Source organism: Herpailurus yagouaroundi, unplaced genomic scaffold, assembly GCF_014898765.1.
Source record: "Herpailurus yagouaroundi ecotype Mexico unplaced genomic scaffold, PumYag 163, whole genome shotgun sequence".
Classification (NCBI taxonomy): Eukaryota; Metazoa; Chordata; class Mammalia; order Carnivora; family Felidae; genus Herpailurus; species Herpailurus yagouaroundi.
In genome coordinates this window covers 48420426-48444372 of record NW_024412404.1, presented here as the reverse complement: position 1 = coordinate 48444372, position 23947 = coordinate 48420426, and the positions used below count along the sequence as shown (strand labels likewise).

Here is a 23947-nt window from a genome sequence, read left to right as displayed (position 1 = left end):
TCATCAAAGTGTGAGGAAGGAGGCTGAGCTGCATCAGGGACATTCAGAGGCTTCTGGGAGCCAGGAGGATCCCATTTATTGACCCATGATAGTTACACAAGTGTTTGCCTTATTTGTTAAACTCTGTATACATGCTTTAACACTTGTGTGTGTGTGTGTGTGTGTGCGCGCGCAATATTTTACAATGGGAAATGATTGAAAAAATAACAACAATCACATACTTCTCCTGTTCACTGACACTTCATGTCCAGACCTTTCTACCTCAGCTCAATGTTCAGCAAATCAAAAACCCATGAATGAGTTCTCCAGAGACCATCTCATGCAGCCTTCTGTTTACAGACAAGTAAATTCTTACTATACCCAGTTTACGGATGAAGCAGCTAAAGTCTAATGAAGTTGATTGATTTATCCAAGGCCATAGTGATTTCATCCAGCAAATTATTTTTACTTTGACTTTTCAAAAAAAAAAAAAAAAGCAAATTCTATTTATAACTCACTTCTCCCCATACACTCCCTCCATATGTCACAAATTCATCTGGAAGATTTCCCAGTGTTGTCTGTTGCACTGAGATAGCCCCAGAACTCAGTCTGCATGCCCTGGACCTAACTATTCTGCCTATTTCAGAAGGACACGCTGGTGGCCAGAAAAGTGTGGGTGTCTGTAATTAACAGGGCTTTTTCAAGTCTCTCCCTTAATATTGATGCCATGATACAGTTCAGATGGTGCAAGAGCAGGGATTAGAAAAACAGGACACATAATCAAGCCTGGACTTGAGGGTGGCTTCCCAATGAGATGCTCGCCAAAAACAATGCCGCTAAACCACAAATCATGCATCACGCTTTGGGAAACGGCAACACACGGGGGGAGCAGTCACGGCCCCAGACCAAGGAAATCGGGAGGAAGCATCACCCAACCTGGGGGGATGGGCAGAGACAGTAAAGATGGAGAAGCACAGACAGCAGCAGCAGCTTAAGAAATAAACCTGCACAGAGTTTTTGGTATTTTTAAAAAAAGTTTATTTACTTATTTTGAGAGAGAGAGAAAGAGAGAGAGAGAGCACAAGCAAGGAAGGGACAGAGAGAGAGAGAGAGAGAGAGAGGGAGAATCCCACGCAGGCTCCACGCTGTCAGCACAGAGTCTGACATGGGGCTCGAACTCACAAACCGTGAGATCATGACTTGAGCTGAAACTAGATGCTTAACTCTGCGCCCCTGCACAGTTTTAAAGAAACCAATTTCATCTCAATACAAATAAATATTTAGAGAGCAATTTCATTTACTGCTAATCCTTTATACAATCGTCTAGCAGATAAAAACAACTGCCATAAAGCATAAGATTTTCAACACTAGTCACTGAAAACATAGGAACGTCACATTTGCCTCCGGGCACTGTCTGCTCTTCCCCGATCCCTCTCACTCTCAACTTTGCTATGCAAACACCGTCACTTCAACGAACGCTCTTACATGAGAACACTCTCTTCCTGGATGCCAGCAAGCTCGTGATAGCGTTTAAAAGTTGCACAGTCAAATCCCAGCCAGTAACTTTGGGAACCCTGCACTTCAAAAAGCTTGGCTGCTTTCATGGGAATGGTTCAGGTCACAGAGAGCCTTCGTGGATTTGTCTTCGGGCATAACCTAAAAACCACTATGGTGACCACAGAATGGAGCCTCTGAAGGCCCCTTATTTCTCAAACCACCTTGCCGGGAAAGAACCCAGAAGATGCAAAGAGGACATGTTCAGATGTAAGGAAGAGGGGGAGAAACAAGAGAAGAGAGAGGAAAAGATAGGAGTTAGGCTGCAGTAGAAAGAAAATGTCTTTAGTACATGCGGTGGGAAGGCCAAGAGGAACAGAGGGAGTGTGTGTGCGTCCACGAGGAACAGAGGGAGTGTGTCTGTGTCCACGAAGAACAGAGGGAGTGTGTGTGTTGCAACTGCCTCTCAACTTAAATACTCAGTTGAGTCTTAAAATTCATCCCTATGGCAAAGAGGGGCCATGAAAGGGTTTCCTGCCTTTCAACTCTGATTTTCTTGTCCTTTAGCACCCAGACCTGTTTTACAGGGATATCATGTAAAGTCTGAAGCATCTGTACACACGCACACATTATTTAAGACTGACTGAGGTCTTGGTTGCACTCCCTGCTTGGATTCAGAGCAGCGATAACTGTAATTACAAATGGTGAAAAACTGCAGCACCACCTCCCTTCTTTTTGTTTCAAAGCCCTCTCTCTGCAGACAAAAAGGAAATGATCCTCTACATCACTCTGGTCTCATCAGGTCGACCCATTTCACAGATGAGGAAACTCAGGCAGGACAGGCCTGCATTATCCATAGGTGAGGCAGGATTCCAAGGCTCCTGTTTCTCAACTACCAGCCCACAGACAACCATCTTGACCAAGACACTGGTATCTCCCTAAACACCCGGGACACACTTCCTCCCCCCTCCCCACCCCCCCACCATACCATACAGGGTATATTTCTTGGCTCCCTTTCAGGCTATGACTTTGGAGCAATAATGGAGAATAATGGAGACCAATTAAGCAGGTACATGAACGTCAGCAGGATGCTGCTCCTACTCAGTCCCAGCTAATTAAGATCTCTGCCACTTGGCAGGGAGCACACTTATCAGGGCACCCAGATCCATCCTCTGCCAAGGAAAACAGAAAAGTCTAGGGCTTTACAGACATCAGGCAGGGTCTAGGAGCCAAGAGGTCGGGCAAGCACAAACTGAATGTAATAATAATCACTTCCATGCACTCGTATGGAATTTATGCTTATGTGAGAGCTCTTCCCCATGCATTCTTTCTTTGCTCCTCCAGCCACGGTAACCTCTCCCACGGAGAGAGAAGAAAATGTGAGAGCTACCAAGAGAGAAGACCTCAGCTGACAATCCGTTCAATCCTCTTGTTTTCCAGAGTGAAAAGCCCCCAAGAGGGAAGGTTCTCACCCATGGACACAGCGTGGTGATGCCACCGCCAGGACCAGAATCAGACTTTTGAGGCCAGGCAATTTCCTGGATACAACTGTAGCTTCCACCCTGCATGCTGATCTGGGTTGGTAGTTGCTCTGTGCTTTCTTTTTGTAGTATACACGTGCTGCTGAAGCGAGCATTCTTTGTGTTTTCTTGGAGAGAAAAAATTTAAATACAAAAATATGCATAAATCTAGCAATCTGTCATATTCCCACCATCTAGAATTAACCAATGTTAACATTTCCTCCATTTTAACACTGAAGATCAATGTCTCATCCTCCACCCTCCCATTCTGTCCAGAAGCAACATCTACGTGTGTACTTCTAAGCCATATTCTCACACTACAGATCCATAAGTTGTAGTACTTTAACATAGATTGGCCAGCCTTTTCAAATTTGTCAACCTTCTGAGTTATTGGGGTTTTGGGGGGGAAGTATCTTTTCTAAAGAATTCTTTTTAACCCCAAGGGTCAAAAGATATTCTCCTGAATTATCTTCTAATAGTGTCAAAGTTTTGATTTTCACATTTAGGGCTAGCTGAAATTTATCTTTATTTATGCTATGAGATAAGGATCTAATATTTTTCTATGGAAAGCCAACTGTCTTGGCATGAGTCACTGAGGACTCAGCCTTTTGCAGTGGTGTATAAAACACCACTACCCATGCCAAAAGTTCATGGGGTATCTTAGGTCTGTTTTTCTGCTCTCTAATTCGTTTTCTTGATCTCCTTGTTCTTCTTAAAATTATTTTGCCAAAAGTATCAGATCTACTTATGTGCCCTACTATTCCAAATGAATTCCAGAAATGGTTGGTGTAGTTTCAAGAGAAATCCTATTGGAATTTTGATTAGAATTGTATTCAGTGAGATGCTTTTATGCTAATAAGCTCTCCCATCTGTGAACACATCATTGCCCATTTATTATATACTCTAATAACATTTTATGAATTTCTCCATCCAAGCCTTATCTATGTTTTATTTCATTTATTCCTAACTACCATACAGTTTAGTTGCTATTATGAACAATATCTTTTTTTCTATAGGTTACTGTTGTTACACAGAAATGCTATTGTTTTTTGTACATTGATGCTGTACCCTGCAACTATGTTTACCTCTTTTGTTATATATAATACTTTAGAAAATTCTTGAGTTTTGAAGGTATACCATCATATAATCTTCATATAACAAGAGCTTTGTCTCTTATTTTCCATCCTCACCTTTCATTTGTTTTTCTTATCTTGTTGCATTGGCTTGGTCCACCAGCACAATGTTGAACAGCAGTGGTGATCTCTAGTATCCTTTTTCTTATTTCTGATCTAATTGGCAATGCATGTGCATGTGCATATGTGTACGTACTTGACTTTACAGATATGATGGCTCATGTAGTAATGTTCTGAGAGTTCATGAAGAAATCAAAGGAGTCTGGTGATTAAAAAGTGAATTCTGGGGGCGCCTGGATGGCTCAGTTGGTTAAACATTCAACTCTTGGTTTCGGCTCAGGTCATGATCTCACGGTTCATGAGTTCAAGCCCTGCATGAGGTTCTGGGCTGACAGTGCAGAGCCTGCTTAGGATTTTCTCTCTCTGCCCCTCCCCACCCTCTCAAAAATAATTTAAAAACCCATTTTTTTATTCAAGTGAGTTCTGTCAGGGATTTGGGACTTGACTACCCTCTGAAAACTATTTGTCTTCTCCCTCCTTGTTTACCCCGTGTGAACGAGGATTTTTTTGGAGATTAACTGGCCCCTTAATGGCCCACTGACTTTTCCAGAAACAAAAGGACCTATTCCTTTGTGCAGAGCAGCAACTCCAGGGGGGAGGGGGCTGCTCACACAGCTCAGTTGGAGCGATGCCACACACATTCTGGCTTCTCAGCAAGAATGCAATTCCTGGGAATGTGGCCAGCACAGCCCCCCATAGCTGCACACACAAAGCCACCAGGAGCTCCGTTCAGTCCTGACAAGAAAACGCTGGTGGTGAGGAAGAGACAAACAGAACTGCGGCCCACGATTCCTTCTTAGGCTCAAGCTACTTCTCCCTTGGCCACTGAAGGGACCATTAGCTGCACTCCTGAGTCATTTCCCCACCTCTTAGCTCACTTGCCTGAGGTACACCGAGGAATGCGACCCTCTGAGGATGATGGTCGCCCCACCCCAACCCTCCTCAGCCTTGTCTGAGCAAACTGTCAGAAAGGAGTAAAACTGGGTAGTGTGCATCGGGGATGACCGCAGGCAGTGACCCACTCCTCAGCAGCAGGAAGCGCAAAGGCGGGAACACGCATAGTCAGTGAGAGAAGATGCTGCTTCTCTTGAAGCAGAGGACCTGCGTTCAAGTCTCAGCCCCACCATTTACTTGCAATATCATCACAGGCAACCTTTCGGGCTCTAAGTAGCTCATTTGCAAAATATAAACAGGCACGATGGTCTCAAGTCCTGTTGCAGCGTGGACCAGGGATAAGGGACAGTCTGCTTAGTCTCTGAAATGTCCAAAGCTCCTGAAGGAAGTTTGCACAAAGGCTGGAGACAGAAACATCCCTGAATGGATGGTGTGAAGGACCAGGGCAAAGCTGAGAAGACTGGGAATAAGCTGTTAGCTGGGCTCTGACAGGGAGACCCACAAAGCTGTCCCTTACAGTGTCATTAAATTGGCTTTACTGCTTAGCAGCCGCTCAGGATACAACCAGCCCAATGCAGAACAAAGCAGAGAGGAGACAGGCTGAACAGGACGGCTGGACTGGATCCCTCTGGGCCCATCTTCCCCTCCGCCTCTCCTGCAGCCCACCCCCCCCCCCCAGCCCCCATCCATACAGGGCCTCAGTCTTTTGAGTCTGTCTCCACTTTGAAGGGCAAGGGCAAATTCATCCACTCTGCTATTCCCACTGCCGATGCCCCAGTCAGCACTTTTGCCTCAATTATTCTTCTACCCCTTGCATCACTCCCCACCCCAAATAAAGCTCCAGAATTCGACAGAGCGGCTTCCTGAACAGCAGGTGGGGCACTTCCGTCCTCCGCTCAAAACCTTCAATGACCTGTCACTGCATCCAGACTTCTCAGAAAGGCATCTGCCCGAGCTGGGTTCATCTCCCAGCCTGTCTCCCTACAAGCCTCACCCGTCAGCCACGGACCACCTGCATTTCCCCAAGAACACCACGCGCCTTTTGCCCCTGGGCTTGGGTGCTCTTTTCTGTATCCAGCATGAACAATGTTTTATTCTTCTAGCCACGGCCCACAGTGCCTTTAACATAGGGAGTTTCCAGAAAGCAACACTGAGGCTAAGCAACAGGTATGACCCTTGAAAACAAACTCTGTGTGGAGAAAAAGAAGCCAGACACAGAAAGCCACATACTGATGATTCCAGGCGGATGAAATATCCATAATGGACAAACTTATCAGGACAGAAAGCAGATCAGGGACTGGGGGAGGAAGGAGCAAGTGCTCAGTGGGCACGGGGTCTTCTGTGTGGGCAAGAAAAGTGTTCTGGAACTAGAGAGTGGTGACGGGGCATGACCTTCGTAATTTACCTGATGACACTGAACTGTGTACTTTAAAATGGTAAGTGGTGGGGCTCCTGGGTGGCTCTGTTGGTTGAGCATCTGACTTCGGCTCAGGTCATGATCTCACGGTTCGTGAGCCCCACACAGGGCTCTGTGCTGACAGCTCAGAGCCTGGAGCCTGCTTCGTTCGGATTCTGTGTCTCCCTCTCTCTCTGCCTCTCCCCCACTTGCACTGTGTCTCTCTCTCTCAAAAATAAACAAACATTAAAAAATTTTTTTCAAATAATAAATAAAAATAAATAAAATGGTAAGTGTTATGCTCTGGGTATTTTACCACACCACATACACAAACTGAGGCTGAGAAGATACAAATAATTACTCCAGACCACACCGCTAGTAAGTGATTATAAGAGTTGATTGTAAGAGCCCAGTGTTTCACTGCAATGTTAAGAGTCAACACAGAGTTGGGGCGCTTGGGTGGCTCAGTCGGTTGAGCGTCTAACTCTTGATTTTGGCCCAGCGCATGATCTCGTGGTTCGTGGGATCAAGCCCCACATCGGTCTCTGCACTGATGGCGTGGAGACTGCTTGGGATTCTCTCTCCCTGCCACCACTCATTCTCTCTCTCTCCCCCCCCCCCACCCCTCTCAAAATAAATAAACATTTTAAAAAATGGAGAGCTATCCCTCTCCATCTCTATAACCAGCCCAAGTCCCGTGCATTCTCCCTGATGCCTCCACTGAGTGATCCAGGCCTTGGTAGCCCTTGGTTCCAGAAACGCCCATGGCGCACAGCCCGGCATAAAATCATGCGTGTCCTGTGTTGTTCTCTGGTGGCCTCCTGCATTCTGGTCTTTGCCTTGGCAGCTGGACTGCGAGCTCTCTGAGGTTGGCAGGTCCTGTCGTCCAGCCTTCTTCCCTTGGAGCTCCTTCCCCTGGGGCTCCTTCCCCTGGGGCTTACTGCCTTCACTGGTGTGGTGGAAACTGAAAGGCATGCTGCATCCTGGTTATATTTTTCACAGTTTTAACTTGCATCTTGGCTGAAAAGTTCCCACATTGTTTGGCTCAGCAAAACCTCACAGAGTCTCCTTTTGGCATGGATTCAATCTCAGGAAATGCCTTTCTGTCACAGAACTACAAAGCCAACTGGTACCTACTGTTTTCTCATTGATGGGGAGAAAGTTAACACCACTTTATCCACTCACTCATGAGAGAAAGTTTCATTTCTTTCCCTCGAATGCTGCACGAATATTATAGGCTGCAATTTAATAGAGCAAGCCAATAAACGAAAACATGTGACATAATGGCTTAGAGTTCACACGTGGCAACTAAAAAACACGTTTTATTACTTCACTTAAAAAAATTTTTTTTTTTTATTTTTGGTATATTTAGGAACCAGCAAGGGAGACCAAGGCTAGCATTGGGTCCACCACTTACTTATGACCTTGGCCAAATCCCTTGACTCCTCAGAGGCAGTTTTCTTATCCACAAAATGGGAATAGAAAGTGCCTTCCCATGAGCTAGAGAGAAGGGATGGAAGACACCACTGAGATACCAAATGGGAAGAGCTCGGTGAAGACAGAGTCTGGAATGTCAGGCATCTGGGGCAATAGGTCTCTGAGTCCAGAGGGGAAGGAGGGACGTGAATGCACTGTCCTCTGCACAGCTAATCAGCTGGTCTAGCAGGTGATCTGCATCTACATATTGTATATGTGCAGACTCAGCCAACTTATGTAACTGTATTACCTTGTCAAAACTGGGACCTGACAGCACAACATAATGAGCTAGACTACAGAGCTCAATCAGACGTCATCAGTGTTTGCAGATGCTCTCATTTTTAAGTTTACAAACAACTCAGGGCGCCTGGGTGGCTCAGTTGGTTAAGCATTCGACTTCTGACTCTGCTTCTGACTCTCTGCCTCTCTCTCTCTCTGCCCCTCCCCCACTCACCTTCTGTCTCTCAAAAATGAATAAACATTTTAAAAGAATGAATAAGTAAATTTACAAACAACTCCAATGGAGCAGAAGGTAGAGAATTATTTGCAGGGGAATGTGGGTGGGTCAGTTGATTAAGCATCCGACTCTTGATTTGGTGCAGGTCATAATCTCACAGTTTGTGAGTTCAAGCCCTGCATTGGGCTCTGTGCTGGCGGTGTCGAACCTTGGGGTTCTCTCTCTGCCCGTTCCCCTGCTCTCTCCCACTCTCTCTCAAAATAAATAAAAATAAACATTAAAAAATTATTTGCAACAATGTAATGAAATCAATACACCCTGATTTTGACAGGCAGTTCATGAGCCTGCAAAGGTTGCTTTATTACAATGTCTCTTTGTGATTGTGTCCATTGTGATGGGATGACATTTACAGCATCTGACTCCAATTCCTATTCCAGGAGGTGAAGGGGCTTCACTGATCTTCCTTTTATAAGAATAACAGAGAAAGGACTGTTGTTCTCTTTTCCAGAGGGGCAGCCAACACCAATCACAGGTCTCATCTCAGTCCTCCCCTATAGTCAGCGCTGCCCAGCCCTGATCCACGGAGGCAAAAATCACTGAATTTGCTCCGCCTTAAGAGCATCTCCAGGCAGAATTTGGTGCCAGCCTCGAAATGTTCCAAGTCCACTGAGCAATGCCGCCATCTGGTGGTCACACAAAGAACTAAGAAAATCAGTGATCATGCATAGTTCTGTTAGTGGGCTTGAGTTGTTGGGTCACCTTTTAAATCTACTCCAGGAGGCTACTTAAGGTACATTTGTACTGAATATTCTCATAAAGGATGTTTTCTACTAAGACTACTGTGTGGTAGATTAAACATGGCCACAAATTCTCTCACGCCCCTCCCATTAAGAGGTGGAGTTATTTCCCTATCTCTTGAATCTGGGCTGAGTCAGTGACTCGCTTTGGAACAGAAGGCACAGGAAGTGATGCTGCATAATTTCCAAGCCTTCACGTCAAGAGGCCTGAGTTTCCCTCCTCTCCCTCTCAGAACACTGCTGACTTTCAAACAAGCCCAGGCAGGCCTCCTTGAGGATGGGACTCCACGTGAAGAGCGGAAGAAAGGACCTGCTGTGTCAGCCACTTCTTCTGAGGCCCTAGACAAGTGAGTGAGGCCATCCAGGACCAGGCAGTCACAGTGGAACCACTGTCAAATGCAGCGACGAGTGAGCCCGGTTAGACCTGCTAAAGCCAACCCGAATACTAGCCCATAGAACCACGAGTTCTTGTAAGCCACTAAATTCTGGGAGGCCTGTGACACAGCGGCAAACACAGCAGTAAATAACCAATGCACAGCCTTGAATTTAGGTTTTAAAAATCTGTACTCCAGGGGCGCCCGGTTGGCTCAGTCGGTAGAGGATGTGACTCTTGATCTCGGGCTTGTTAAGTTTGAGCCCCACACTGGGTGTAGAGATTATTTAAAAATACAATCTCTAAAAAATTAAAAAAAAATCTGTCTTCTGGCCTATAAACACGAGGCTTATTATTACTGTTTTAAATTGGAGGGAGGAACAGCATACATCACCATTTCCACATGGTGAATCTTGACTGTTGCACAAATTTTGAATGTGGCACACTCTGATTTTCTCATGCGTGTTCAGACCCTGCCACATCTCCTCCTTCATTCATTCATCAAACACTAACTGAGTGTGTCACAAGTGATAGCTACTGGGGAGGCTCTAGGGACTTGGGACTGAATGGGATAATGACACCTACTCTTGAGAGGTCCCAGCTACTGAAGACACATGTGCAAATAGATCATAAGAAAGAGTGGCGTATGTTACATTAGAACAGAGTAGTGACTACCCGCGTGTGGGGGCAAGGGGGCACTATTAGTCAAGACCCAATTAAGAAAAGAGAAAACAATCCAAGTATTCAGAACAAAAAGAATTTAATCCAGGGAGTTTGCTATATGGGTGAGAAGGCAAACAAAACATGGTGGGGGGGGGGGGAAGAGGGGGTGGGCAGAACCCTGGAAGAAGGTCAGCTACCGCCAAAGACACCACCAGCCAAGGAGAATGAGGGGCAGAAATACCCTGGCGTTTCCTTTTCTCCCCCTCCAATCTCCCACAGTGCCTTGCACTGGTCAAACCCAGCAGGAGCCTAGGTGATGCAGCCTGCAAGCATTAGCATAACACTCTGGGAACACAGTGAGGGAAGGACGACAGCAAACAGGATTAGTTAGGACTGCCATGGGTGTTGTGGGCTGTTTTATGCCATCCATACAGTTCTCTGCCACGGCCTCCTTCCCCCTCCCCCACCCCAGAGCGGTATCAAGGTCCTTCTCAAAGGAGAATCTCAAACATTTGAATAGGAGGATTAGGTTATGTGGGGCAGTAGACACAGCACTTGCTTGTGAGTCTAGATCTCAGCCAGAGGAACCACCGCCCGGCCCCCCACCCTAAACAGTAGGGGGCTGGGCTAAGGGAGCAATGGCTCCTCCAGTCTCACATTTGGACAAGTCTGGAAAAGTGCCTGGAGCACCTCTTCAGCCCATGTAACATAGGAGATCTGGAGGACACCGTGGCTGATGATGGGCAGTGGCTACAGGGCTTAGAGTCAAATCCCAGTTCTGTTCTTGCTATGCAAGACTTGCACGAAGTTGTTCTCTCTCATAGCCTTTGTCTCCTTGTCAGTAAAACGGGGTAATCATCCCTAATTTGCAGGGTTGTTGTGAGAATGAAGTTAACCCCTTGAGCACCTGCTGGATGATCTATGACAGGGCCTCTCAGAGTGGGGTTCCCGGACCAGGAGCATCAGCAGCCCCTGAAAACCTGGTAGGATAGAAACTTCTGGGGCTTCACCCCATATTTACTGAGTCAGAAACTCTAAGGCGAACCCAGAAATCTGTGTCTGAACAAGCCCCTCTAGGGGCTCTGATGCCTGGTAAAAGTCTGAGAACCAATCATCTAGCTAGAACCTAACGGACCCTCCATAAACAGGAACTCTATTGCTATTTTTACAGCCTTAAGGAATGAGTTTGAAAAAGGAACATTTTCACCTATCACCAACTGCTCATTTGGGATGAACCAGAATCTGAGGACACCCAAGGCTTTGAGTTCCAACACCAACTGTCAGTGGTTTGGGGTTCACCCAGCCAGCCCACAGACGGCTGATACTGGCCCTGCCGCCCAGATAACCTCAGAGCTAACCCCTTCCCAGGCTGCAGGTAAACCCCTACCTGCTCAAGATAAGATGTTCTCTCACATTCCAGAGGAGTCTGAGAATATCTCAAATGGGGTAAGGGGGCAAAGGACAGAGAGGCTTTCTGAGAGAGGGAGAAGGTACAAAAAAAAAAAAAAAGGAAGAAATAAATATTCAGCCTTAAAAAAAGTAGAAGTGAAAATCTCAGGAAAAAAATCTCTGTCCAGAAATTTGAGGGCGGGGGTGGGTACGAACATTGGAAGAAGAAGAAAACAATAGGTAAGATACCATGATACCCCACAAAAGTAAAAAAAAAAAAAAAAAAAAAAGGTGATGTGATAGCTTCAGGGAAGCAGGAAGAAGCTGAAATAATTTATATGGAGCTAAAGTAAATAACGTTCCTTTCGTTTATTGCCCCTTAACTGCTGGTCCTGTGTTAGAAGGGTCTTAATCTTCGATAGGAAGCACTGTGATGTTTGTTCCGTAACAGAAACAGCAGCTGATCCCACCCACTAGAAGCTACACTCGTGGGCAGTCTGGTGGCTCCACTGCCACTAGGTGGGGTTATTGCCACTGGATGCCAAACTGGGTGCGGACACTGTCAGAAAAATGTGACTTTATTTCGAGATGTTCTGCAGTCACCAGTTGGGCTTGTCCAGAGAAGCAAGGACCAGAAGGCTTCCAAGTGTGTGCTCACAACACTGACCCAAAAAACAAGGATGAGAGAGAGGGTGAGGGAGAAGGATGCTGGTCCAGTCGGGAGGGGGCATGGGAGCGCTCAAGGAGCAGAAAGAACATCTCACCCTGGGCTCCTGCTGGCGCTAGGGAAAGGTGGGGTGGAGGCCACCGTGCAGAGCGCCCTGGCCATCCGCTCCTCTGGTCCACATGCTGGCTCACCACAGGACAAGCAAAGGACCAGGATGGACTCATTGCCTTTGCTAGAAATATAACTGAGCCCCCATATCCATGGATTCCTTTCTTTTCGCTTCTTGGCACAGGGAATGGGTCTTTAGATTTCTTCTCCAATAGCTACATGTACCTCTAAACTTATCTGATAGGAAATAAAGCACTGGCTCCTTTTTTTTTTTTTTAACATTTGTTTTTAAGTTTATTTATTTTTGAGAGAGAGAGAGAGAGAGAGAGCACAAGCAGGGCAGGGGCGGAGGGAGATGGTGACACAGAATCCGAAGCAGGCTCCAGGCTCTGAGCTGTCAGCACAGAGCCTGATGCAGGGCTCGAACTCCAAAACCAGGAGATCATGACCTGAGCTGAAGTCAGACACTTAACCCACTGAGCCACCCAGGTGCCCCTAGGCACTGGCTCTTTAATTCTAAGGCTTGGTTCTCAAACTTCAGTATGCAGATCACCAGGAGGGTGAGTTAAACACAAAACGCCTAGCATCTAGGCCCCCCCCCCCCCTCAGGTTTCCCATTCAGTAAGTCTGGAGGAGTAAGGTCAAGAATTTGCATTCTCTGGAGTTCCCAGGTGACGCTGCTGCTGGTCTAGGACCACACTCGTCCTAAGGTAATAACTTTCCTCCAAGTCCTTTTACTTTATAGATCCAGTCACCCTTATCTTCTCGCCACCCTGGTAGCCATCCCCACCAACCCAATAATAAGCATCAGCTAAGTGCTGGTGAAACTACAGCCTCCCAGCACATCCCCCTCCAAATTCTGAGGGTCTCAGATGCCATCCTGAGGCCCCAAGTGAGGCGCATTAGGACCATGGGCAACCTGCAAGCCTACTGTGTGCCAGGCACTGTCCTAAAGGACTGACAGGTACCACTTCATTTAACGCCCGTCGTACTTCGACTTGCATTTCCTCTTTATGGGTGAGGTTTCTGAGGCTCCGAGAGGTGAAGTAACTTGCCCAAAGTCACACAGCTAGCAAGTGGAGTAGCTGGATTTCAAACCCAGGAAATCCTACTTCCGTGTCCTTAATCATTCTGCTCTATTTCCTCCTAATGACAAGGGCTCTGGAGCTCCTGCCAGGGATCACACTGACAAATCTCTCTGGTGAAGAGAAACTGATTCCTTCCAAGAAGGAAAACCTAATAAAGGTAAAACAAAGGGACAATGCAGGCGTTGAATGTGAGTGAGTGAGTGAGTGAGTGAGTGAGTGAGTGAGTCTGTGTATAAACTACAGCTCAGCAGGCTGTGGAAAGGTGGGAAGATGCGTTCTGGAGTAAAGCTGACCCAGTCAGTTCATGAACACAAGGCATTTAACTTCTCCGAGCCTTGGTTTAATAATCTGTAAAATCCGTCTTCTTTTTCCCCACTGGAGTTGAGAGAATTGAGATCACGTATATGAAAGTTTCTATTTATCTCATAAGGCTTCTAAAAAAGAGTTTCTGCTAAAATTCATGCAACATAAAATTCACCATTTTAGCACAAACCATTCAGAAATACTTTTTGAAAACAGTTTGTCTAGCTCCACAAACAAGGTAGTGATTAAACCGGGAGGTTCTCGGAACCCTCTCAGGCCTGAGCTGCTCGGAGAGTGATGGCTTGCATCATAGCAAGGAAACGTCCAGCACTGGTGTGACAGCCCAAGGCCTGTGCCCAGCTAACTCGTCTTTCCAGGATCCAAGCTCACCGAAAAGCAGACCTTCCACCACAGGGGGAGCTGAAGTAAGGAACGTGGCCGAAGAAGATGGAAATGAACTTTTCGTGTTTCTGGCATCAGCCCTGTACTAAGGAACCAGAAGCATCTCTGCTTTCTGCTTTGGAGGTTTAAAAACATTAACAGATACTCTCAGCTGCTATCCAGATGTTTTTAAGATAGAAAATGCTAAGAGTTATTAAAATACAGGTACCGGGCCAGCTGTACATGAAGAGTTAAGCAGGATTTACTTGAACTGGTATGTAAAGTTTGGGTTCTTTTTTCTTTTAATATGTCTATCATAAAAGAAAGAAATCATCTTATGAGAAAATAGAACTTCTGTACAAGCAAGTTTGTGGGTAAAGAAAAAAATGGAAAAAAATGTTGTGGGTGAATTAAAAAAAAAAAAAATGTTTAGCTGATCTTCTTTCCTTTAAAAACAGCCCCAGAAAGAGTCCCGATGAACACACTGCAGAGGAACTTGCCCAAGTCCCAGCCTCCAGACCAAGGTGCAGGAGTCCATGTAGCTAAGGTTCCAGAGATTTCAGAGGCTCCAACAGTAACACCGTCCAAGTCCTCTGTCTTCTTGTCTTTGGACATGAGGAGATTTGCACAGGAGGGACTTGAGGAAGGACATCCAGGCTGAAAGCTAAGGACGGAATGACTCAGGAAGCTAATGAAAGGTAAAGGCTTTTCCTCTCCCTGGACCCCCACCAGGGACATGGTGGTGCAGAAGACAAGGATAAAGAATGTGCTGGTGGGGACAGGAGACACTGGAGAAGCAAGATAAACTGAAAGAAGTGCTGGGGACACGCTGAAGGATGCATAGCTTAGCCAGAGATGAGGGCTGCCATCTTGGAAGGTCAGGCAGTTAAGGAGGGCCCAGCTGAATGCCGCAGAATCAAAGGAAAAGGCAAATGCAGTCTGTAACATAGAGAAGGATCTGAACCCCGGAAAATGAGAGCCATGTCACCCTGGACAGAAGTATCCATAGCACCGGGAATTGCTAAGGATATTTCTCCCACACTGGATCTCTGAATTCACAGGAGCTAACATGGATGGGCTACGCATCTGTTGAGCCCTGCCCTTGGAGCAAATACGTTTCCATGTTTTCACACAAATAATGATGTAATATTTGCTGATGTCCTCCTGAGTAAGGAGATAAATGAAGGTAAGAAAAAGCCAGGTCACCTTAGCCCAGGAAAAGGTCCCCAGTCTATTACCAATGGAGATCAAGGTGGCCACAGATTGCCCTCTCTCTCTCTCTCTCTCTGTCACACGCACCCACGCGCGCGCACGCGCACCTCCCACCAACCGTCACGGGTGAGGAACCTGTAGGAGTACACAGGAGGGAATGTGGGCTCCACATCTCTGGCAGATCCTTCTCTGAAGAAAGGCAGCTCCCCACACTGGGCTCCCACAACCTCTCCCGCGGCCTCCTTCTCTAGCTGGATCTTGGCCAACTTTCTCTTCCCAGATCCCATGAAACACTCACATTCACCTGGTACTAACTCAGGGGCCCAGGTCTGCCCAGCCCATTCAGGTTTGGCTCACTTGAAAACACCCAACCTCAGGAAAAAAAAAAAAAATTTAGTTTTCTAATACCCAAGCCTGGCAACCTACCTTGTGTGATTCCATCAGAAACAAAAGCATCCTAACTTTCCAAGGTCAACATTCCTCCACCCCAAACCACAGCCAAGGCCATGAGACACATACCAAAACAACAGACTTACAAAATTCTAAACTGCCTTCTTTCCAAAACTCTGGGGTTTGTGGCCCTGGGGCCTCCGACCAGACTTCCTTCCTTGGCCCAGCTTTGACCATGAACCTGTCTCAACTCAGCAGTTGGCCGGAAATGCCAAGCTGCCTTAGCACCCAAGTTCCCAGACAAGTCTGCATTGCTGAGGATCAGAGGAGGCCAGAACAGGTCTGGGCACTGGGGCAGGAACGAGAGGGAGGCCTCACGGCTGGGGCTGAGAACACCCAGAACCAGAGGGCACTGGGTGAGGTTTTTTTCACCGCTGTGTGGGGAGTATCTGGGAATCCTCACGCCCCAGTAGCCAAGAGGCTTGACCTACATGATGTCAGTTCAGTGATTCTTCATTCATCGTCACAACAATCCCGCTGGTGGGGATTATTTTACGTCTTACAGATCAAAGTTTTGCAGATCAAAGGGGCCCAAAGCCACATGCCCAGGAAGTCACCCAGCTTGGATTCAAACTGATGCTGATGCTCTCTCAGGCTCTATCTACTCTGCTCCTCTCCCAATCAGTCCTTAAATAAAGTTCTATCTGGAAAGTTCTTGACATTTCTTCCTACTTTCTTTTTTCCTTACGCCTACACACAAGCACTTGTCACGTTAAATTTTCTGAGGTGTCAAGAGATCAGGCAGCTCAACCAAACACTCGTATTATTCTGAGAGAAGACTATGGATGAGGGTAACATCACGAAGACTGAGATTCTGTCTGTTCTGTTCACTGCTGGATGCCCAATGTCTGGGACAGTGCCTGGCACGTGCTGACACAGGTCAGGCATCCAATAAATGTCTGTGGAACAAACGCCCTTCCAGACCGCAGATTCTCCCCAAAGTTTTCATGGTTTCCTACTCAAACCCCTTCCTAGAGAACAAGGGCAAGGTTCCAGGAGCCCTGAGCTGGACTAAAGACACGGCATAACTCAGACAGGTGCAGGTTCAACCTCAGTCCTCAGGAGACCAGGCTCCCCTCGGTGAGTGGAAGGACGTCTGTCTGACTTACCCTGTCCAGCAGTTACCTCCTGGAAGGACACTGACAACTCCCCACACCCTCTTTCAGTCAGGCATCAGCTCCCCGGGCTGTGAGCAGTCATGGAGCATCTCAAACACTTCCCGCTAGCTCTGCAGCAGAATGGGCCCTTCCATGTCAGTGCTGCTGTCCCCATCACAGTCTCCTGTGTCCCACTGAGGAATGACAGGCTCTCACAAAGCTCCTCGGCCAGACTCCCTTTATGAGACACTGTGCCGGAAGATCCTGCAATACCATGTATTTTCTTTAGAAGGAGAACTAATTGCAGACTAATTGCAGTAGACCTGTTGAAACGGAGCAAGCTCCCCGGGCCCCACATTATTTCTGCTGACCTGAAGGAAAAGCACAGCTAAGAAGCCAGGCCTTCCATCAGCATGGGGGTGGGGGGCGGGGGGTAGCCCCCAGACAGGAATGAGACAAGGTCCCGGGCTCAAGGAGCTTACAACTAGTTTGAAAACCAACACAGTTTTATTTTTATTTTATTAAAAAAATTTTTTAAATATTTATTTATTTTTGAGAGAGAGACAGACAGAGCATGAGCAGGAGAGAGGTAGAGAGAGAAGGAGACACAGAATCCGAACCAGGCTCCAGACTCCAAGCTGTCAGCACAGAGCCTGATGAGGGGCTCAAACCCATGAACCGAGAGATCATGACCTGAGCCGAAGTCAGACGCTTAATCAACTGAGTCACCCAGGCGCCCCTGAAAACCAACACAATTTTAAAATTGGCTTTAAAGTGTTTTAAATGTAATTACTTAAAAAATACATTTTAAAATAATTTTAAATAATTAAGAATTTTAATACAATAATTTAAATTATTTTTATTGTGAAATTAAAAATGTACAACAGGAGTGCCTGGGTGGCTCAGTCAGTTAAGTGTCCAACTTCAGCTCAGGTCATGATCTCACGGTTTGTGAGTTCGAGCCCCATGTCGGGCTCTGTGCTGACAGCTCAGAGCCTGGAGCCTGCTTTGGATTCTGTGTCTTCTTCTCTCTCTGCCCCTCTCCCACTTGTGTTCTGACTCTATCAAAAATAAATAAGTGCAAAAAAATTTTTTTAAAAAGTACAATAAAGTCTGTAAGGGGCACTAATCTTGCTAACATACATATATACCCATCTAACCACAGATACACAGATCAAGATACACAGAATATTTCCAGTACCTTAGAAGGCTCTTTCATGTACCTCCCGCCCTGATCTATATGTACCTCCCAACAAGGTAGCTACTTTCCTAACTTTTATTATTGTTGTTGTTATTATTATTATTATTTTAAAGAGAGAGCTTGAGCAGGAGAGAGGGGCAGTGGGAGAGAGAAAGAATCTTAAGCAGGCTCCATACTCAGCACAGAGCCTGACACAGGGCTTGATCTCAACACACTGGGATCATGAGCTGAGCCAAAATCAAGAGTTGGACACTCAACCGACTGAGCCACCCAGGCACCCCCACCACTTTCCTAACTTCTAATATCAAGTATTAGTTCTGCCTGATTTTGAACCTATCATTGGAACGGTATTGTACCGTTCTATTTTGTGTCTGGCTTCTTTCGCTCAACAGATCTCTGAGACTCATGCATATTGAGTGTGTGCTTGTTCTTTTATATTTCTGAGTGGTATTCTATTGTATAAGTGTGCTACAGTTTCTTTATCCATTTGCCAACTGATGGAAACAACCAACTCACAATATCAGTTTGGAACTATCGTGAATAAGGCTGCTATGAACATTCTTACCAGGCTTTTTGTGGCTACATATACTCAGTGCTTGTGACACAAAACTAGCAGTAGACTGGCATGGTCACAGGGTAGACATATATTTAACTTTAATAGGAATGGCTTGTGTCCCAAAGTGGTTGGACCATTTTACCTTTCTACCAGAGTCCAATTGCATGGGTAAGCATTTCATTCCTTTTTATAGCCAAATAATACTCCAGGGTACCGACAGACAACAGTGTTTATCAGTTCATCAGCTGACGTGCATTTGAGTTGTTTCCGTATTTGGTTACTATGAATAATGCTGCTATGAACATTCACGTACAAGTATCTGTGAGGACGTACGTTTTCATTCATCTTGGGATATACCTAGGAGTGGAACCGCTAGGCCATATGGCAATTCTATGAGTAACCTTTTGAGGCATTGCCAGACTGTTTTCCAAAGTGGCTGTGCCATTTTACAATCTTGCCTGCAGTCAATGACGGCAGTGAAGGATGGCTCCACATCCTTGCCAACACTCGGTATTGCCAGTCTTTTTAAATTTTACTCATTTGGGGCACCGGGGTGGCTCGGTTGATTAAGCGTCCAACTTCGGCTCACGTCACGATCTCACAGTTTGTGGGTTCGAGCCCCGCATCGGGCTCTGTGCTGACAGCTCAGAGCCTGGAGCCTGTTTCAGATTCTGGGTCTCCCTCTCTCTCTGCCCCTCCCCTGCTCGCACTCTGTCTCTGTCTCAAAAATAAAATAAACATTAAAAAAAAAAACCTTTACTCATTCTGGTGGGTGTGTGGTAGTATCTCATATATGGTTGTAATTTGCATTTCCTAACGAGTAATAATATAATTATACCTTTCCTATCCTACACTCTCCACCTCCATATCCTTGTATTCCCCACACATAAATGTTGACACTGAGAATCACTAGACAGGAACACCTGCTTGGTTTTAATTCCTATAGGCTCTATTATAAAAGTTGGCTTCATTAATCAATAATCAAATTATGTTAAAATATTAAATAGGTTTTTTCAAAACCTCCCTTAGGAAATTCAGTTACCCACCCATCCAGAGGAATGTTCCAACACTGCTTCCTTCCCCAAGAACAATCCTAGTTGTTAGAAACTGGAAAGGGGCAAATAAGCGTGAGTGGGAGTAATCAGGGAAGGCTTCCTGTGGAGATGAGCTCACTGAGGACAGGAAGAACAGGTTAAGTGGATAAACAACGGGAATATCACTGATACAAGGGGAACTTTGCGAAGGAAAACAGAAAGACTCTGGAACGCTGGGGCCAGGAAGGAGCCTTGCTTTGGCAGGAATACTGCAGTGTTGTTTGTAGGGCCAGATGAAGTGGAAGGGATTTATCAATGTGAGATCTATGAAGAGCTTTTCTTTCTTTTTTTTTTTTAATGTTTATTTTTGAGAGAGAGAGAGAGACAGCACACACACACACACACACACACACACACACACACACGAGTTGGGGAGGGGCAGAGAGAGAAGGGGGGACAGAGGATCCGAAGCAAGCTCTGTGCTGACAGCAGAGAGCCTGACATGGGGCTCAAACTCACAAACTGCGAGACCGTGACCTGAGCTGAAGTCGGACGCTTAACCGACTGAGCCACCCAGGCGCCCCAAGATCTATAAAGAGCTTTGCATGTCACAGATGCAGTGAAGGTTTGGGGATGGGAATTGAGGGCCTTTTTTCTGGGAAAGGTGATAAACCAAACAAACAAAAGCCAAGGGGACAGGTGAGAGGCAGGTGTTAACGATTTTGCCCACAGGGTCACACACAAAACCCACACAGACCTAAAGGGACCATCAGCTAATGCCCAGGCCAGGTAAGGAGACTGACCCAAGATGGATCATCCAGTTGGCTGATGGTCACTTCTGGAAGCTTTCATTCTTCAATTCAGTCCCGCCAGGCCAGCCCCTCCTTGTTTCAAAGGAGGATGGACCAGACAGAAGAATAAAGAGGGAGGTCCTCATGGTCCTTACAGATCACATGACACCATTCTAGAACACCTCAATGGCCTCCCCTTGCTCCAGGAAAACCACGAAGGCCTGCAAGCCCCACCCCTGTGTCAGCCTCACCACCCTCTCCATCCCCCCATCCCGGCTCTGTACTCTGGCCACCCTAGCATTCCTTCCACTCCAGGAATTTTCCCCGCATGCTCTTCCAACTGCCTGGAAAGCTTCTCCCATCCTTTTCGAATCCCAGCTTGAATCACTTTTTCAGGGAAGTCTTCCCTTACATACCACTCCTTTTCTGAGTTCAGATCCATTTCCTGTATCACATGCTCTCTTGGAACCCTGCTTTTTTCCTCTTTAACACTTATCTCTTTTGCAATTACAGCACCTCGTCTTGGTGTTTGCTGTGTCTGCAATGGAGAAAAAGCCACATCTGCCTCTGCTCATTACCATGTCCCAGTGTTTTGCACAGTGCCTGGCACATGGATGAGTGAATGAACTAATGAATGACCACAGAGAGTGATTAGCAAGATGTGGTCCTAGAGCCCCTGGAAAGACAACCCAAAGACCCAGCAATTCTATTCCCAGGTGTGTATTCCCTGGCAGAAATGTGCACACATGTTCTCTAAGAGACATGTACAAAAATGTTCGCGACAGCCTTACTTGTAATAATCAAAAACAAGAACAACCTAAATATCCATGAACAGCATAAAATGGAGAAGTAGATGTTGGTAGGTCCATTTCGTGGAATACTTTACAGCAGTGAAAACTGACAAAGGGCCATTACTTGCAACAATGTGGATGAACTGGAGCAAAGGAAAGTTAGACACAAGAGAGAATATAAAATGTAATTCCAATTATGCCACATTCAAAACCAGGCAAAGTAAACCACGGTCAGAATGGTCAAAGCTATCATGACTTTTGGAGGGGGAGTAATGACTGGAAAGGGACAAAGAGGCCCCTAGGGTGTTGGTAATGTTCTGTTTCTTGACCTTGGTGCAGAGTTTTAGGGATATGTTCACTGTATGAAAATTCATCAAATGTTCACTAACTAGTTCTGTAGGTAAGTTATACTGCAGCAAAAAGCTTACTGTAAAAAAGGGAAGATAATTCCTCCATTAGAAGGTGCAGGATCTCGGGGCGCCTGGGTGGCTCAGTCAGTTGAGTGTCTGACTCTCGATTTCAGCTCAGGTCATGATCTCACGGCTTATGGGATTGAGCCCCGTGTTGGGCTGTGTGCTGGCAGCATGGAATCTGCTTGGGATTCTTTCTCTCTCTCTTTCTCTCTCTCAGCCCATCCCCCATTTGTGTGTGTGTGTGTGTTTTCTCTCTCAAAATAAATACTTAAACATTAAAAAAAAAAAAAAAAAGAAAAAGAAAAAAGAAAAAAAGAACGTGCTGGATCTCAACAGGCCAAAAGGGTGTTTTAGGGGTTTAGGAGCACAGCCCCCAATGAGGCTGGTGCATTTTTGTCTGCCCAGAACACACAAGCACTTGCAACCACTATGTCCCTCTCTGTTTCTTCCTCTCCCAAGAAACACAAAATAGAAACAGGATTATTGCTGAATGAGCTAATCCAAAAATGTATGAAATGTAATGCAAAAAGTAGAACAAAACCCTTTGTTCCATACAGCTGTAAAAGTGTTGACAAACACATAGTGCGTGTGTCCGGGAAGAGAACGAGTAATGGAATTCAGAGCAAACCGAGTATATTTCAGGCAAACGGCATTGCAGAGAAGTAAGCACATGACTGAGAATGTAATTTGGGAAGGTGGACTTGCTCTCTTCAATTGTAAAAACTGCCTTATGAGTTTCTTGGTTTAAGCAACTTCTTCCCAAGCCCTCCGGTCGCAAAGAAGTTGTGACTTTGTAATTCTAAATGCATGTTATTTAGTATCTGAAGATTGAGTTTCACCCTCTCTGGGGCTGAAAGTGTGAACATTTTGTGCAAATGCATTTCTGCTCTCCGAGACAGACCAGCTGGCACAGAGAAGGTTCAACGGTTTGCCCACTGCCCAGCTAATCAGCTGTCAGGACAAAGGGTGGGGAGTAGTGTTTCTTCATGGCTGTGATATTATGATTTATAATACATATGTATGCTTGGTCTTAATGAAGTTTCTAGTGCAGAGCTCCTAAAACCCTTGGAATTTCCTGTAATGAGAGTAATTAAAGTGTCTTTTGTTATATTAATAAGTTGGCTTTTGGTGGACGCCTAAGGGTGGTGGCTGGTAGCTAGGAGGTCCGATGATGTGATTAGAGGCTCGGGACCCAATGGCCAACGATTTAATCAATTGTGCCTATGTAATGAAGCCTTCAGAAAAATCCAACAAGGCGGTTTAGAGGCTTCTAGGTTGGTGAACACGTGGAGATTCAGGTACAGTGGTGCACTCGAAGAGGGTATGGGAGGTCCTCACCCCTTCCCTATACCTTGTTCTAGTGTCTCTTCCATCTGGTTGTTCCTGAGTTATATCCTTTTGTAATAAATCAGTAATCTGGGGTGCCTGGATGGCTCAGTCAGTTAAGCATCTGACTCTTGATTTCAGCCCAGGTCATGATCTCATGGTCTTGGGATCAAGTCCCCTATCCGGCTCTCTACTGTGTGTGGAGGCTGCTTAAGATTCTCTCTCCCTCTCCCTCTGCCCCTCTCTGCTTATGTGTGCGTGCACACATGCACTCTCTCTCAAAACAAGCAAACAAACAAACAAATAAACCAGTAATAAGAGTAAAGTGTTTTCCAGAGTTCTGTGAGCCACTCTAGCAAATTAACTGAACCCAGGGAGCAGGCCACTAGAACCTCCGATCTATAGTGGATTGGTCAGAAGTACAGGTAACAACCTGGGTTTGCAACTGGCATTTGAAGTGGGGACAAGGGGGAGCAGTCTTGTGGCTCAGTCTGTGGGATCTGACACTGGGATCCCCCGTCTGTGGGAGTTGACACTGTCACTAGGTAGATGTGTCAGAACTGAGTTGAATTACAGGACATTCATCTGGTGCTAGAAAACCACACACACATTGTGCAGAACCTTGAATAGTCTAAGCTTGTTATTAAATTCCTAAGCCTTTCACTCCCTGGACTGAATGTTCACGCCATGAAACTGGCAATCCTGGGCAAAGTTCCCAAACTCCAGCCAAGATGCGTATTAACTGGCAACTCTGCTCACATACCTTTTGTACGTGGGGCAGGGTCCTGGGTTCTACGGGTGACAGCAGTTTAACTAGAAGGCATAGACTCTAGAGACGAGGGCCGACTGACGGGGCAGACATGCACTCTCTTACCCTGAGTGGTTATTTTTACCAAAA

At 46.1% G+C, this 23947-nt stretch overlaps 1 protein-coding gene and 1 long non-coding RNA gene across 6 annotated transcripts in view; one reads left to right on the top strand and one right to left on the bottom strand.

The window, feature by feature from the left end:
• Positions 1-23947, bottom strand: part of RBM20 (RNA binding motif protein 20) — a 197392-nt gene that overhangs the window by 84537 nt on the left and 88908 nt on the right. The window lies entirely within an intron of this gene.
• LOC121037221 (uncharacterized) lies at positions 1135-3105 on the top strand. Its single transcript, XR_005793657.1, has 2 exons — positions 1135-2332; positions 2914-3105. It is a non-coding gene; the product is annotated as an uncharacterized LOC121037221 (long non-coding RNA).